Raw genomic sequence first — 6,620 nt, 5'->3', positions numbered from 1 at the left:
GCACCCTCCCGCTTCAGAGCTGCTGGATGGCGTGGCTCCGCCGCCTCCTGCAACCACGGACGTCCCGGCGTTCCCTTCCACGGCCTCAGCCGCAGCCCCGTTCCCGTTCCTGCAGCTCCGCCGCCTCCCGCACGACCCGTCCTGCCCGCTGCCATGATGACTGCCCACGCCGCCCTAGTGACGGAACCCACGCACGCGCAGTTGCTACAACCCTCGCACCAGCGATATCACTCCGTGCCGACTCATGGAACCACAGTGCTGCTTCCGGGATCAGCCGCACGCATGCGCAGTTCTATCTCCACCGCCCCGCCACCCCCCGCTGCGTTTGCCGCAGCTTTGGTACAGCGCGGTCCCGGTTCCGAGCCGCTGCGTGCCGCTGTCCGGCCACAGCCGGCATCCATGTGCCCGGTCACGCCACTTCTGCCGCCACTGCATCTATACACGGCACCACAGCAGGCGAAAACTGCAGCGCCTTGCACGTATCCTTCCGCGTCTCTCCTTCTGCCGGCACCGAGAGATCCCTCCGCAGCGCGTAACCCTGAGCAACCGATACCTGGTGTGCCTCCGTGTTTTCGCCTTCCACACTCCTAGCACCCAGTGGGACTACTTTGTGTCACGATTCGTCTGCACAGCCACATCCATGCACACAAACCGTGCGACGAGGAGGAGGAGGAGGAGGTTGGAATATGACAGCTGCTTTAATAAATACAGGACAGAGAGAGAATTATTTTGCCCCTGCAAATGCCAACCCTTTGATCCCAACACAAAAGAATTTCAAAAAAGAACTGTTCCCAAATAGCTCCAGAGTCCCTTCAGTGTTTGGGACAGATTTCTCGACCCAAAATTAGACAGTAAACCCTGAAAATTCGCCAGCATTAATACCAAAATTAGAAAATAGATACATATCACAAAAATCTTTTGATAATTTTCAACTAACAGACTGGTGTGAAAAATGCCAATCACTTGCTTTTAAAATTTTTGAAAGTTTAATAGTAATAAAATGGTTATAAAAATAGTCATACAATTAGAGTAATATTAATTTGGACAATTTGAATTAGGACAATATGAGACAACAAAAAGAAAGAGTTACGGACATCCGGGTACCTTTTTCTGGGCAGCACGGGCCCCAAAAAGGACCCCCATTAACAAAGGATTAACCCTTAAAAGCAATAGCCTGTTGCATAGTCATACACTTCATACATGATGCATAAATTCCATTCAAACACAGGATTCTGTCTGGTCATCATCCACTTCTTCCTTGTAATCCTAACAGCGCCTTGGAGGCAGGAAGAAGTTCGTTTCTTCTGATAAGAGGGCAATAAATTCTTTTTTTCTGAAAGATCCAGGTGTCCTGTGGCCGCTATCTTGCTGCAAGTCCATTCTTTAAAAAAAGTATCTTACATCGTTTCTATATTAACAGTTTTTGTAACTTAAAACTATATTTAACACACTACTTAAGAGAATCAATACAGCATTACTTTCTAACACAACACATATAATATTCATTTTAATATTTCCAAAAAGCCAATCATAAAATACCTGCATTTTTCACAATCCCCACTCTTATTCTTTGTAAATCCTTTGGCTTGAGCAATATTTCTTATCTACTTGCATCTTCTGGACTATGCGGGCAAAATAAAACAGGGGATTACACAAGAAATATAAAAATAGTTGCAACACATAAAATGAAAGATCTTCATTTCTTCTAATACATTACCCTACCAGCTAGGTTTTACCATTGTTTTCTAATTTTTGGGCCGGTACCTGGGTTATTATATGCATATATATTTTTTTCTTCTTTGATTTCTTTTGCTTTTTCTAGAATCACTTTTCTGTGGTCATCAATTTTCAACAATTTGATCTCTTAAACTTTCTACAAACACCCCCTTCTTTGGCCAATAAATAGTGTAAAGCCAACCTATTCTGATACACTACAGTTTTTGTTTGGCTTAGCTGACTTGATATTAACTCCAATGCCTGGGCAGCTCCATTTGCTATCATTTCTATAGCTGCTTGGAGTCTTGTAATACGACTCAATAGATAATTTGGGGTCAATACAGAGTTAAGTTGCTGTGCTGGTTTTACCTTTTCCTTTATTATTTGTTTTTTTACCAAATCTCGAACCGTATCTTCAAGATTAAATGTAAAACAAATCCATCTCTCTCCTTTTGGACATTCAATTCCAAACCTATTACCACTTTTTCCTAAGTTTCTTGTAATCCAATACTTTACTCCATTTTGACTACAGGTTCTTAATTTGGATGGGTTATAACAGTGGCTGTTGACATAGGTGTGTGTAATAAAAGAGGAACTTTGGTTTCTTTCCACGTGATGCTTTCTGCAGCATTTGTGACACAATCTTGCTGGTATCCCGAAAGGGAAAAGAGAACAAATGAGTGCCAGAAACAGGAATAACAGAGCTCCAGTATGCCTTATACTCCCACCTCCCAGGCCTGTGAGGTTGCAACCCACAGCAGATGTATTTGATCTTCTCGGTGGCAAAATACAGAGGCCAATATGGTCGTGCCCTCTATTTCCTTGTCACTTTCTCTTAAATAATTTCCAGGCAAATTGGTTTGAACACCCTTTAACTGTGGTCTCCTACCGTTCTTCAGGTATCTCTCATTCACCAGGCACTAATAATTCCCATCCACAAAGCTATTACTTTAACACTTTTTGCAATAAGAGCATAAATGTTGTGAACTTCAATACTAATTATTCTCACAATTCAAGCATTTACTTATAACCCAGCTAGCATGTCCAGTCTTGGAATGAATCAAATAAAGTTTACTGATGGAAATGGTAATTCCCCTTCTCCCCTGTACAATTCTCAGGCTAAGGTCAGAACACAAACACAGTCTTGATCCTTCTATCTGGAGTATTCCTCCCCTAAGGAGATGTTCTATTCAGGCATGACCAGAATAAAACCAGGCAGTGCTTGAAACCAGTGGTATAAGCGATGTCTTAATTCTTAATTCTGTGTTGTTCTTTGTACATTTCTTGGATCATTTGCATTTTTCGAAACTATTACCACTCAGTCCCCATTGGAAAGTCCGTTCGGTATCACCCGGTTTAAATGCGACAGTCCATTCCTCAGGTTTCTTCACAAGTCCTTTGATTCTGCTGGCATGAATTCACCCTCTTTCTGTGATTCTGATTGTTGCTTCAGTAGTACCTGGAAAGGACTTCTTAATAGCATAGTAATAAAAGAAAGATAATACTGCATTAACTTTTACCATTCACTTTTCTTCCAAACTTTCTGGGTTTAGCTAAAAACTTTTTCCACAGCAGCCTCTTCTTCTTCTATCCAGCTGTGCTAATAGCTGCAGAGGCAAATTCTTCTTTTTGTGAGTTACATTTAGTTAAATAAGAAAAGCTAGACCAATTTTAACACGAGATGTATCACATCTATTGCTTTTTACTTTTTGGGCAGCATTTAATTGTTTTAGCCTTACAAACCCATTCTTCAGGAAAAAAACCCAAAACCCAAAAAACTTCTTTTTAACAGCAAACAAAACACACAAAAGAAAAGACCAAAAACCTTCTTACTTAAGAAAAACAAACTACTTTGTGAGGTTTGGAGAGTCAGCAATCTCTGCTTTGATTTTATCTTTTAGTGCTACCACCCTCCCGCTCTTTTCACGGCCTTGCTGTCAATGCCGTGCTGCCACTTCGCTGCAGGGCCGGAGCAGGGGAGAGCAGCCACGGGCATGGGGACCCTGGGGGCAGCCTTGGGTCCCTTTTGCCCTCTCTTTCTCTCTCCTTCTCTGTCCCAGCCCACTTACCGGGGGTGACACTGCCATCCTCGACTCGGGACCCCGGCAGTCTGGGAGCCCCCCGGCAGTTCCGCCAAGGAGCCAGCCCGCTCCTGCCCGGCAAACCCGTGTGTCCTCTGCTGCCAGCACCGCCGCCGGGTCACCTCCATGGATCGGTCCCTGCCGCAGCCTGCGAGACCCTGCCGCTCGTAGGGAGCGGTCAGACACCTCCCAACCTTGACAACCCCAAACCTGGCGTCCCCAGGTGCTCCTGACATTCTTTTCCTTTCTCTAGTCAACTTCTCCTCTTTTCCCTTCAAGGAGGGCCCGTTCTGCTAAACCCTTTCTGGAGTTTGGTTCGGCATTGAATAACCTCCTAACAACCGTGTGTTAAGACACTTCCACGCCTTTCACGCAAAAACCCCGCATTCACACTTCTGCTCTCTTCTAGCACCAAGATGTCATCACTTCACATTCTAACATTTCAGAGTTTGCTAACCACCTCCCTACTTCAACTTCTCTCTTTCTTCTCTTCTTACTTGTTTTTTTGTGGTTTTTTTTGTTTTTTTTTTTTAATTCAACAGACCTCAGATGGTACAAGGTGAACCTAACTAAATTACTTCCAAAAGTAGGCTTACAACTTTCTTTTACTAGGATTGCAGTAGCTGTTAAATACCTACTGGCTAGCTATGGCTTACTGAGTCTAACATCTTTGATATATAAGTTACTAGATATTTTTTTACTCTTCCTTACTGTTGAATTAAAATTTTATGAGCTACTCCATTTTCTGTATTTATGTATAAATGATAAAGGATTTTTCTAACAAAGGTAAGCTTAAAGCTGGTACTTAGGCTAGTTTTAACTTAACTCTTTTAATTAAACAATATCTTCTTTGGTCTGTTTTATATTATCTCCTTCTGTCATTTTTTTCATACACGAATTTTGCTACTTGTGCGTACCCCTCAATCTATAATATCTCAATAATCTAGGTAATTTTCTGATCTCTTTCTTTGAAGAGGGATGGAGAATGAATAAAATTCTTGCAATTTTCTCATGGTTGGTTTTCTAGCTACTTTTATTTATTAAGTGTCTAAGATATTTTACCACTGGGTAGTGAGTCTGAGTTCTTTTATTAACCTCCCTTTAATCTTATACTAGTCTATAACTCCCATCAGAGTTTACTGGGGGAAAAGGGATATTATGAGGAGACATACAAGGTTCTAATGCCCCATCCTTTATTAGTCCTTCTATTACCGGCTTCAAACCTTCCCGTCCTTCTAAAGATACAGGATACTGACGTACACGTACGGGACAATCTTATCTCTCAATTGTAACCCTTATGGGGTCGATATTTAATCCTCCCCTATTTCCTTCTCCAGCCCAAACTTCTTTGTTGATTTTTTTTCCTTCATCCTCTTGGCCTAATTTTAAAACCCTAGCTGTCATTTCCTCATTTTCTGATATAACTCCTGTTCTTAACTGCACTTGTAAGACTCTTCCCAATAAATTGCTACCTGCCCCTGGGACCAATAAGACATCTCCCATCCAAATTCTAGTTTCGTCCCTGAATTACTACATCCTTAATGAGCAGAAATGTAAAACTTTCTCTTTTTGCCCCTGTTACTTTCACTATATGTTTGCTCCCACTATAACTTTTTGGAATATTTAACAGGCAGGTTCTCTCTGCCCCTGTGTCTATTACAAATTCCAATTCTTCTTCTTGGGGACCCACTTTTAAAGTTATCACAGGCTCCAGATGGTATTTGTCCCCCCCAAAAAATTAGAGCTTATGACCTCCCTATTCCTCCTCTGTGCCCATCTCTTTAAAGATTTTCACATCTTCCGCTTACTTAGGACCATTTTCCTATTTATCTTAAGTTTGTTTATCTATTTAGTTGCAGTTTCTTCTTTCCCTTTGAAAAGTTGTCCCTTAAAAACCTTTTTTTTTTTTTGCATTTCGCCTTTGATATGCTGTCTCATTTATTCCTTTGATTATGTAATTACAATACTTATTCATGTGTTTACTCCCCTCCTCATTATTTTTACCCCACTCAGGAGGTAGAGTTGGCATTTTTTCTTCTCTGAGCTTCTCCGTAGATTATATTTTTTCCTAAGCTTTTATTTCAGCTGCTCTGATTAATTGCCTTTCTTCCTGAGAAAAATATTATTTTCATTACAGACCACATCTCTTCTGTAGTATAAATGTTTGGACCTAAAAATTGGTCTAATTCTTCAGCTATGCCTATGGGATCCTCCAAGTATCCCTTTTATTTATTTCTTAAAATTTCAGACATCAGACGAAGTCAAAGGAGCATTTACAAACCCTGGTCCGCCCCCTCCTATGGGAGCCTCTTTTAATGGAAATAGACCAATCCCTTTATCCCATTCTTTTTGGATTTTTATCTTCTATAGCTTTTCTCCCGTATTTTTAGGAAGAATCAGGAGAGGGCTTTCTTTTACCTGAACTTTTCGTGTTTCGATAAGGTGATTCCTTTAGAGAGTTCCGCTGAGCAGCCGGTAGCTGTGGTTACCAAGGGAACGGAGCTCAGGGCAGGACGGGGAAACTCGGCACAGCTCAGGGTCTCGGTCCTCCAAAGGCGGGGTCTGCAGCCGGGACCGCCCCAGGGGCTGTTCCGGTGCAGACCAAGCTGCAGCGTGGATCGGCCCCACGTGGCTCACGGGGGCTGATCCGGCAGAGACCAAGCCGGGACTGACCCCGGCTGCAGCGGCGGGAGCCGAGCAGAGTCAGGGCAGCCGGGGATGGGACAGACGGGACCCCCTCTCGGTGCGGTCAGCGCGGTACCCACGGTGCACACGGCAGGACGAACCCCCCGCCCCTTCCGCCGGCACGGCCAGCGGAGCGGC

General features: G+C 43.1%; 1 long non-coding RNA gene across 1 annotated transcript; it reads right to left on the bottom strand.

Moving 5' to 3' along the window:
- Positions 1–1,030: 1,030 nt before the first annotated feature.
- Positions 1,031–6,287, bottom strand: LOC136560365 (uncharacterized). The gene is made up of 2 exons (XR_010784136.1): positions 6,216–6,287; positions 1,031–3,188 (listed from the first exon to the last, which is right to left on the bottom strand). It is a non-coding gene; the product is annotated as an uncharacterized lncRNA (long non-coding RNA).
- Positions 6,288–6,620: the final 333 nt, after the last annotated feature.

Source organism: Molothrus aeneus, chromosome 9 (assembly GCF_037042795.1).
Source record: "Molothrus aeneus isolate 106 chromosome 9, BPBGC_Maene_1.0, whole genome shotgun sequence".
Taxonomy (NCBI): domain Eukaryota; kingdom Metazoa; phylum Chordata; class Aves; order Passeriformes; family Icteridae; genus Molothrus; species Molothrus aeneus.
This window is presented reverse-complemented; position numbering and strand designations above follow the sequence as displayed.